General features: G+C 42.7%; 1 pseudogene; it reads right to left on the reverse strand.

Moving 5' to 3' along the window:
- The window catches only part of LOC121554674, a 65,839-nt pseudogene that overhangs the window by 36,469 nt on the left and 19,370 nt on the right, over positions 1 to 10,000 (reverse strand).

Genomic DNA, 10,000 nt, shown 5'->3' on the forward strand with positions numbered 1-10,000 from the left:
ATGGATGGATGGATGGATGGATGGATGGAATGATGGATGGATGGATGGATAGATGGATCGAATGATGGATGGATGGATGGATGGAAGAGGGGAAAGAGAAAAGAGAGAAGAGCGGGAAAAAAGAGATGGAGGAGAAGAGCAGAGGATATGACAGGTTGTTATTAGTAATCTAATACTGTGTGGCTGTATCTCTCAGCTCATCCCTCCTGAATCCAGTGTGTGTGTGTGTGTGTGTGTGTGTGTGTGTGTGTGTGTGTGTGTGTGCTCATCCCTCCTGAATCTCTCTGTATGAAAAGCTGGGTCAGTGAAGCTCCACTGCAGAACCCACTGTAAAGACAGAGAACTGCATTCAACCAAACCTGCACTGCAGAGCCCCCGATCCCCCCACACACCTTCTTCCACGGTAGAGTCTAGCTGTGTGACTTTGACAGCCAGTAGGTCTACTCTCTCCTGTAGGTTGTTCATTCTCATGTAGAAGCTGTTGGCTTCGTTGAACAGCTCCCCAAAGATGTCCTCCGCATGACGGCCTGCAGGGGACACACACACACACACACACACACACACAGGCGATAACACAGAGCTTAATCAATGGGCTGGGATTCTGTATCGTCTCTCTGCAGGGTGCTGTGCCTCCTGCAGAGCTGCTGTCTGACATCCAGCGGAGAACAATACATTATAGTCTCCCTGCTCCAGAGTGCGAGTGTGTGTGTGTGTGTGTGTGTGTGTGTGTGTGTGTGTGTGTGTGTGTGTGTGTGTGAGTGTGTGTGTGTGTGTCTCCACATCTAATTGTCCAGGGACCCTGCATATCCCCAGTTGAATATATTACAATATACTGTATATCAAAACAACAGCACCTCCTGTAACATTGCAAGGTGATGATTTTGTGACGTTACTGTTATTGACTAGATATAACGACCGACGACTCCCTGGTATAGTTCTGATTGCATATAGACACACCACATATTAATCATGCACTTCATTTTCTACTGACGTTCAATCTAAGTGCAATCCCTATATGGAACACAATAACACCTACAGGTGAAGAGGTATGTGTCTTAAAGTGTCGAGAAGCTTCTAGAACATTCTAGAAGCTTCTAGAATATTCTAGAATATCCCCAAAGGAGAACCATTAGACCACAAACCACAATAACAATGTGTACTTACTCCAATGGCTGCTACACTTGAGAGTTTGCATTAGCAACCACTCTGCTTTTGTAGTGACTATCTTTACTCTGCAGCTAGGCTTGGTTATTACAATGGACTCAATAAAGTAAGATGACTCTCTTGTGGAGGAAGCCCTTTTTGCTAATTTAATACATTTTCCACACAACTCGACTCATCTATCCAATAGGAGCTATAGAGCAACATGATTAGTATTACCTTCAGGTGTCTGGGTCAGAGCGTCAACTTATTCTATTCCCAGCCTCACACTACTCTATCTTAACCTCTACAGCAGACCTGATCAGCCTACAGGATCACCTAGCAGGCACAGACCACACCACCCAGGAGAAGGAGGGATTTACATTAGGAGCATGTGAGCATGGCCTTACATGTTAAAAAATGTCCTCCTGTCCTGTTTGTCTGCTTCACACATATACAGAGAGAGAGAGAGAGAGAGAGAGAGAGAGAGAGAGAGAGAGAGAGAGAGAGAGAGAGAGAGAGAGAGAGAGAGAGAGAGAGAGAGAGAGAGAGAGAGAGAGAGAGAGAGACAGAGACAGACAGACAGACAGACAGACAGACAGACAGACAGACAGACAGACAGACAGACAGACAGACAGACAGACAGACAGACAGAGAGAGAGAGAGACAGGCAAACGGACAGGCAGACACACAGACAGACAGACAGACAGACAGGCAGGCAGACAGGCAAGCAGGCAGGCAGGCAGACAGACAGGAGGGCAGACAGACAGACACACACAGACCCCCGTCCTACCCCAACACACACAGTGTAGAACAGGCTCCTCAGAGGAGGAATGGGGGGACCATCCTAGTCAGTGAATTTTCAAATAGTGAAACGTTTAAAAAGTTTTTACAAAATGATGAAACTATACTAAATATATTCACATGTCACCAAGTAACTGATTAAAACACAGTGTTTTGCAATGAAAGTCTGCAGTAGCCTTAACAGCAGCACTCTGTAGGATAGCACCATGGTTTAGCCGGAGGACAGCTAGCTTCCGTCCTCCTCTGGGTACATTGCCTTCAATACAAAATCTAGGAGGCTCTTGGTTCTCACCCTTCCATAGACCTACACAGTAATTATGACAACTTCCGGAGGACGTCCTCCAACCTATCAGAGCACTAGCAGCATGAACTGACATGTTGTCCACCCAACCAAAGGATCAGAGAATGAATCTAGTTCTGAAAGCATAAGCTACAGCTAGCTAGCACTGCAGTGCATAAAATGTGGTGAGTAGTTGACTCAAAGAGAGAGAAAGAGAATAGTTGAACAGTTTTAAACAAATTAATTTCTTAAAAAATTAAGGAGAAGCAGCAGAGAGAGATAGACAGAGAGAGCTAGCTATATTTAGGTGTATTTTTTTCACTTTAATTTAGCTTACTCAAACAGAGAGAAATGCTAACTATGTTAGCTAGCTGGCTAAGGCTAAGGCTATCCAACACTGGTACTCTTCCACGTCAAGGTCAGCTTTCGGTTTTATTAATTTATTGCCACCGGGGCCCGCCGGTGTAACTGCTAATCTGCTAAACTGCTGACTGTACACTGTATTGCGTGATTGTAGCGGGTTTACAAACGCGTTAGTTTTAGTAGTTATGTTGACTATGACGTTAGCTAATATGGTGACAACAATGTAGGCTGTGTGTAGCGGTTAGCGGTTATGGTATGAAGGTTTGGCTTGGATTTTTTTTTTTTGCCTGGTCACAGACAGCTGTACTGAAGTCCACAAGTGAAGGGAAAAATGTTAAGGAGGAGATGCAAGAAGAAATTATACAAGGAATTATACAATTATACAAGGAATTATACAATGAACAGTGTTGATGCCATGTTCAAGAATGGGCTTTCTCCCTTTATTCAGATTACAACCTCTCACTTTCTCACGCGCTTCTACATCTGCATTGCTTGCTGTTTGGGGTTATAGGCTGGGTTTCTGTATAGCACTTTGTGACATCTGCTGATGTAAAAACGGCTTTATAAATAAAATTTGATTGATTGATTGACTTTCGGTTATTTGAAAATGAAATAATCTCCAAAATATCGCTATTTTTAAAACAAGCCATAGAAAGTTGGTTGCAATTTCAGTTTAATCCACCAGAAAAGACAAATAATACAATGAATATTGTGGTTAAACTCAAATACCCTAATTGATTGAAAAAAACTATATTTTTCACCCCAAAAATTTAAACAGGTATAATCTTTGTAAATTATATCATAAATATGACTGGTGGAGTTATGACACACATGCAGCTAACACAAATATATGGAAATGTCTGCTCTACTCAAAATTACAACCAACTAGTTGCAGCATTACTGCAAAAAAGGAAGAGGGAACTTGTCTGTTGGCCCTGCATTAAAGACCAAAATTGGTTAAAGAAAATTGCGATAAATAAAAAAGTATACCAGTATCATTTAAGGACCAAAAAATGTACAGCTGTGCCATATAGATTGCAAATAGTTGATAAGAGATTTTCGATGTACCGATTCCATGGCACATGGTTTATGAACTGATACGCAAAACAGCGCTGGATTCAAAACTTTTTCAATTTAAATTATTATACAAACTTCTTGCAACCAATAGAATGTTATATATATATGGGGGATACAACCATCCCAGCTCTGCAGATTTTGCTGCGAAGAGACAGAATCATTAGATCATTTGTTTTGGTACGGTCCATATGTAGCTTGATTTTGGTCGCAGGTCCAGGAATGGTTGAAAAAGTGCAACATTTACCTGGAGCTAACGCTGCAGATAGAACTACATAGTCAATCGATCAACAATATTATAATACTTTTAGCAAAAATCTGTATCTTTAATTTACAATCTGTAGAAACTATGAGAATAGGAAGGTTCAGAACTTTTGTGAAACATCACAGCACAGTTGAAAAATATATGGCAAATATAAATACAAAATGTATGGTGTTGGGGGATAGATGGGAGGGGTTGAGTGGAGCTGAATGGTGGGATTAAAATCAACAAGATAACTAATGTAAAATATGCTGTGTCCGTAAAATGTATATGGGTTCGGAACTTTTGTGAAACAGCACAGTTAAAAATATATGGCAAAGTAGAAATCAAGCTGGATGGGCTTCGGAGATGGATGGGAGGGGTTGATGGTAGAATGTATATAGCATGTATAAACTGGAAGTAAAAGCCTATATGTTGTTGTCCATTAGTTTACTCCAATTATGAGGGGTGGTAGGGCTAGGGGAAAATAATAAAGGAAAATACATTTTAAAAGGATATGTATATGTAGACAGTACCAGTCAAAAGTTTGGACACACCTACTCATTCCAGGGTTTTTCTTTATTTTTTACAATTTTCTACATTGTAGAATAATAGTGAAGACATCAAACTATGAAATAACACATTTGGAATCATGTAGTAAACAAAAAAGTGTTCAAAATATATTTTATATTTGAGAATCTTCAAATATCCACCCTTTGCCTTGATGACAGCTTTGCACACTTTTCCAATAGTCTTGAAGGAGTTCCCACATATGCTGAGCTTGTTGGCTGCTTTTCCTTCACTCTGCCATCAAACTCATCCCAAACCATCTCAATTGGGTTGAGGTCGGATTGTGGAGGCCAGGTCATCTGATGCAGCACTCCATCACTCTCCTTCTTTGTAAAATAGCCCTTACACAGCCTGGAGGTGTGTTGGGTCATTGTCCTGTTGAAAAACAAATGATAGTCCCACTAAGCCCAAACCAGATGGGATGGCGTATCACTGGAGAATGCTGTGGTAGCCATGCTGGTTAAGTGTGCCTTGAATTCTAAATAACTCACAGACAGTGTCACCAGCAAAGCACCCCCACACCATCACACCTCCTCCTCCATGCTTTACGGTGGGAAATACACATGCAGAGATCATCCGTTCACCCACACCGCGTCTCACAAAGACACGGCGGTTGGAACCAAAAATCTCAAATTTGGACTCCAGACCAAAGGACAAGCAGGTCTCTTCTTCTTGTGTCATTTAGTAATGGTTTCTTTGCAGCAATTTGACCATGAAGGCCTGATTCACACAGTCCCCTCTGAACAGTTGATGTTGAGATGTGTCTGTGACTTGAACTCTGTGAAGCATTTATTTGGGCTGCAATTTCTGAGGCTGGTAACTCTAAAGAACGTATCCTCTGCAGCAGAGGTAAATCTGGGTCTTCCATTCCTGTGGTGGTCCTCATGAGAGCACATTTCATCATAGCGCTTGATAGTTTTTGCGACTGCACTTGAAGAAACGTTCCATATTGACTGATCTTCATGTCTTAAAGTAATGATGGACTGTCGTTTCTCTTTGCTTATTTGAGCTGTTCTTGCCATAATATGGACTTGGTCTTTTACCAAATAGGGCTATCTTTTGTATACCCCCCTTACCTTGTCACAACACAACTGATTGGCTGAAGCGCATTAAGAAGGAAAGAAATTCCACAAATTAATTTTTAAGAAGGCACACCTGTTAATTGAAATGCATTCCAGGTGACGACCTCATGAAGCTGGTTGAGATAATGCCAAGAGAGTGCATGATTCCATATGTGTTATTTCATAGTTTTGATATCTTCACTATTATTCTACAATGTAAAAAAAAAATTAATAATGAAAAACCCTTGAATGAGTAGGTGTCTAAACTTTTGACTGGTACTGTATATATTTACAAAACAATATATGGGAGATTGGAAATTATGCAGACAATTACATTGATGGAATCTACAGCCTATCTGCACTATTAAAGCTGATCTACCCCCTAAAAAAAATAGATGATCTTTATACGTGGCTGCTATGAAAGTGAACTGTGTGTGCGCGTGATCAGGGGTGTATTCATTCCGCCAATCCTGTTGAAAAAACGTTTCTTAAATGGAAGCAAACGGAAATAAACCTACCTGAATTCTTCCAATAGAAAACTCTTGTTTGCGCTGTTGAACTAATGATTACACCCAGCTAGACCAGCTAGATGCAGGCAAGAGTGTGCAAGGCGGTATTGAATGTGTCACTGTCTGTCACCTTGATCCCTCAAATGTATCTCTCAACCTGTGTACCTACGTTATAAACTTTCATTCATAGGCTAGGTTGTAGCAACCTCATGATGGTTACAGGGAAAATGTGAGTATCATGTAGTAGCCTAAACCTATCGATGTTACATTGATCTGGGTGAATGGAATATGAATGACAGTCATCCAATATGCTGTAATAGAAATAAGGCCATGCTCATTAAAACTAAAACTGCACCGTCTGCCACTGGTGTATAGTGAAGTTGCACCTAGACGCTGATCTTGGGTCAATTTTTGCATTTTCTCCATTTAAAGTTAATGTTAGGATTTGTGGAGGGGATCTGATCCTAGATCTGTACCTAAGGGAAACGTGACCCTGAAACACAGTACTTACTTAGACTGCCCAGCTGTTTGATGATGGCAGCGAGAGTGCTGTTGGTAACACACTCCAGTTCACTGGTGACCTCATCAGGTACCGCACCTCGACACAGGTGTCTGGGCTCTATACGGCGCTTTACCAACGGCATAGTGGCTCACCTGGGGGGAGAGAGAGAGCGATATATGGAGAGATCAGTAAGGACAGGAGGGGAAGGAAGAGGGAAGGAGGGAGAGAGAGAGATCAGTCAGGAGAGGAGGAGGGAAGGAGGGAGAGAGAGAGATCAGTCAGGAGACAAGGAGGGAAGGAGGGAGAGAGAGAGAGAGATCAGTAAGGAGGGGAGGAGGGAAGGAGGGAGAGAGAGAGAGAGATCAGTGAGGAGAGGAGGAGGGAAGGAGGGAGAGAGAGAGATCAGTCAGGAGAGGAGGAGGGAAGGAGGGAGAGAGAGAGAGAGATCAGTCAGGAGGGGAGGGGAAGGAGGGAGAGAGAGAGATCAGTCAGGAGGGGAGGGGAAGGAGGGAGAGAGAGATATCAGTAAGGAGGGGAGGAGGGAAGGAGGGAAAGAGAGAGATCAGTCAGGAGAGGAAGAGGGAAGGAGAGAGAGAGAGAGAGAGAGAGATCAGTAAGGAGACAAGGAGGGAAGGAGGGAGAGAGAGATCAGTAAGAAGAGGAGGGAAGGAGGGATTGAGAGAATCAGTGAGGAGAGGAGGAGGGAAGGAGGGAGAGAGCGAGACAGTAGGAAAGATAAAATGACAGCGGAAGAGTAGAAGGAGAGAAAGACAAGACAGAAGGAGGTAGAAAATAAGGTAAATAATACATCTAAGTGAGCATCACAGAACCATGATATTACAAGACACTGATCAACTCAATCAGACTGCCAGATGAGATATCTACTGAACATCGTCATAATATAAACTGACCTCAAATCAGCCTTTAGGACATTTTACATATTTAGCTGATGCTCTTATCCAGAGCGACTTACAAGCGCAATTAATTTTCACCTAGCCAGCTCTGGGATTCAAACCAGTGACAGGGGAGAGGAGGAGCATGAATAAGCAAATTGGAGATGATTAGGTGGCCATGATGGGAATTTAGCCAGGACACCAGGGTTAACACCCCTACTCTTACAATAAGTGCCATGGGATCTTTAGTGACAACAGAGAGTCAGGACACCCATTTAACATCCCATCAGAAAGACATGTCCCCAATCACATCACATTCAAAAGACATGTCCACAATCACTGCCCTGGGGCATATATATATATACTTTTTTTGTTGTTGATCAGAGGAAACACTGCCGCCTACTGGCCCTCCAACACCACTTCCAAGAGCATCTGGTCTCCCATTCAGGGACCTACCAGGACCAACCATGCTTAGCTTCAGAGGCAAGCCAGCAGTGGTATGTTGCTGACCTAACTATCTCCTAACTACATCCACTGACACAGAGACATGAATCTGATCTATGATCAGTGTTAGCGTAACTAACCTAAGCTGTGTGACATTGGGCTGGTGTCAGGCCCGCGGGGCCCAGTCGCCTGTCAAGCTGCTTCGTGTCACTGCGACTGGGATCTGTGCAGAGCCCAATGAGCCAGAACGCTACAGTGCTATTAGTGCTCTACTGCTGGGCTATCAGATCACATGGGAGAGGACAGAATTCAGAGAGGCAACTGGATGCGTCCCAAATGGAACACTATTTACGCGTCCCAAATGGAACACTATTTACACGTCCCAAATGGAACACTATTTACACGTCCCAAATGGAACACTATTTACACATCCCAAATGGAACACTATTTACGTGTCCCAAATGGAACACTATTTACACGTCCCAAATGGAACACTAATTACGTGTCCCAAATGGAACACTATTTACACGTCCCAAATGGAACACTATTACGCGTCCCAAATGGAACACTATTTACGCGTCCCAAATGGAACACTATTTACGCGTCCCAAATGGAACACTATTTACACGTCCCAAATGGAACACTATTTACACGTCCCAAATGGAACACTATTTACGCGTCCCAAATGGAATACTATTTATGCATCCAAAATTGAACACTATTTATGCGTCCCAAATGGAACACTATTTACGCATCCAAAATGGAACACTATTTATGCGTTCCAAATGGAACACTATTTACGCGTCCCAAATGGAACACTATTTACGCGTCCCAAATGGAACACTATTTACGCGTCCAAAATGGAACACTTTTTACGCGTCCCAAATGGAACACTATTTACGCGTTCCAAATGGAACACTATTTACGCGTCCCAAATGGAACACTTTTTACGCGCCCCAAATGGAACACTATTTACGCGTCCCAAATGGAACACTATTTACGCGTCCCAAATTGAACACTATTTACGTGTCCAAAATGGAACACTATTTATGCGTTCCAAATGGAACACTATTTACGCGCCCCAAATTGAACACTATTTACGCGTCCCAAATGGAACACTATTTACGCGTCCAAAATGGAACACTTTTTACGCGTCCCAAATGGAACACTATTTACGCGTTCCAAATGGAACACTATTTACGCGTCCCAAATGGAACACTTTTTACGCGCCCCAAATTGAACATTATTCACGCGTCCCAAATGGAACACTATTTACACGTCCCAAATGGAACACTATTTACACGTCCCAAATGGAACACTATTAACGCGTCCCAAATGGAACACTATTTACACGTCCCAAATGGAACACTATTTACGCGTTCCAAATGGAACACTATTTACGCGTCCCAAATGGAACACTTTTTACGCGCCCCAAATGGAACACTATTTACGCGTCCCAAATGGAACACTATTTACACGTCCCAAATGGAACACTTTTTACGCGCCCCAAATGGAACACTATTTACGCGTCCCAAATGGAACACTATTTACACGTCCCAAATGGAACACTTTTTACGCGCCCCAAATGGAACATTATTTACGCGTCCCAAATGGAACACTATTTACGCGCCCCAAATGGAACACTATTAACGCGTCCCAAATGGAACACTATTGACGCGTCCCAAATAGAACACTATTTACGCGTCCCAAATGGAACACTATTATGCGTCCCAAATGGAACATAATATCCTATATAGTGCACTACAGAGCCCTATCAAGCAACAACTGGCTCATGATAGGGGGATCAACATGTCCTTGTGGAAAGAGAGAAAACTGTGTTACTCTTTCTGTCCCTCCTTCTCTGTCCATCTATCCTTCTCTCTGAAGAAGCTGCACGTGAGATAGAGCTGTAGCTTCACTCTCTCTTCTGAGAGCTGTTCTGTTAGATAGAGCTGTAGCTTCACTCTCTCTTCTGAGAGCTGTTCTGTTAGATAGAGCTGTAGCTTCACTCTCTTTTCTGAGAGCTGTTCTGTTAGATAGAGCTGTAGCTTCACTCTCTCTTCTGAGAGCTGTTCTGTTAGATAGAGCTGTAGCTTCACTCTCTCTTCTGAGAGCTGTT

The sequence above is a fragment of the Coregonus clupeaformis genome, chromosome 27 (assembly GCF_020615455.1).
Source record: "Coregonus clupeaformis isolate EN_2021a chromosome 27, ASM2061545v1, whole genome shotgun sequence".
NCBI lineage: Eukaryota > Metazoa > Chordata > Actinopteri > Salmoniformes > Salmonidae > Coregonus > Coregonus clupeaformis.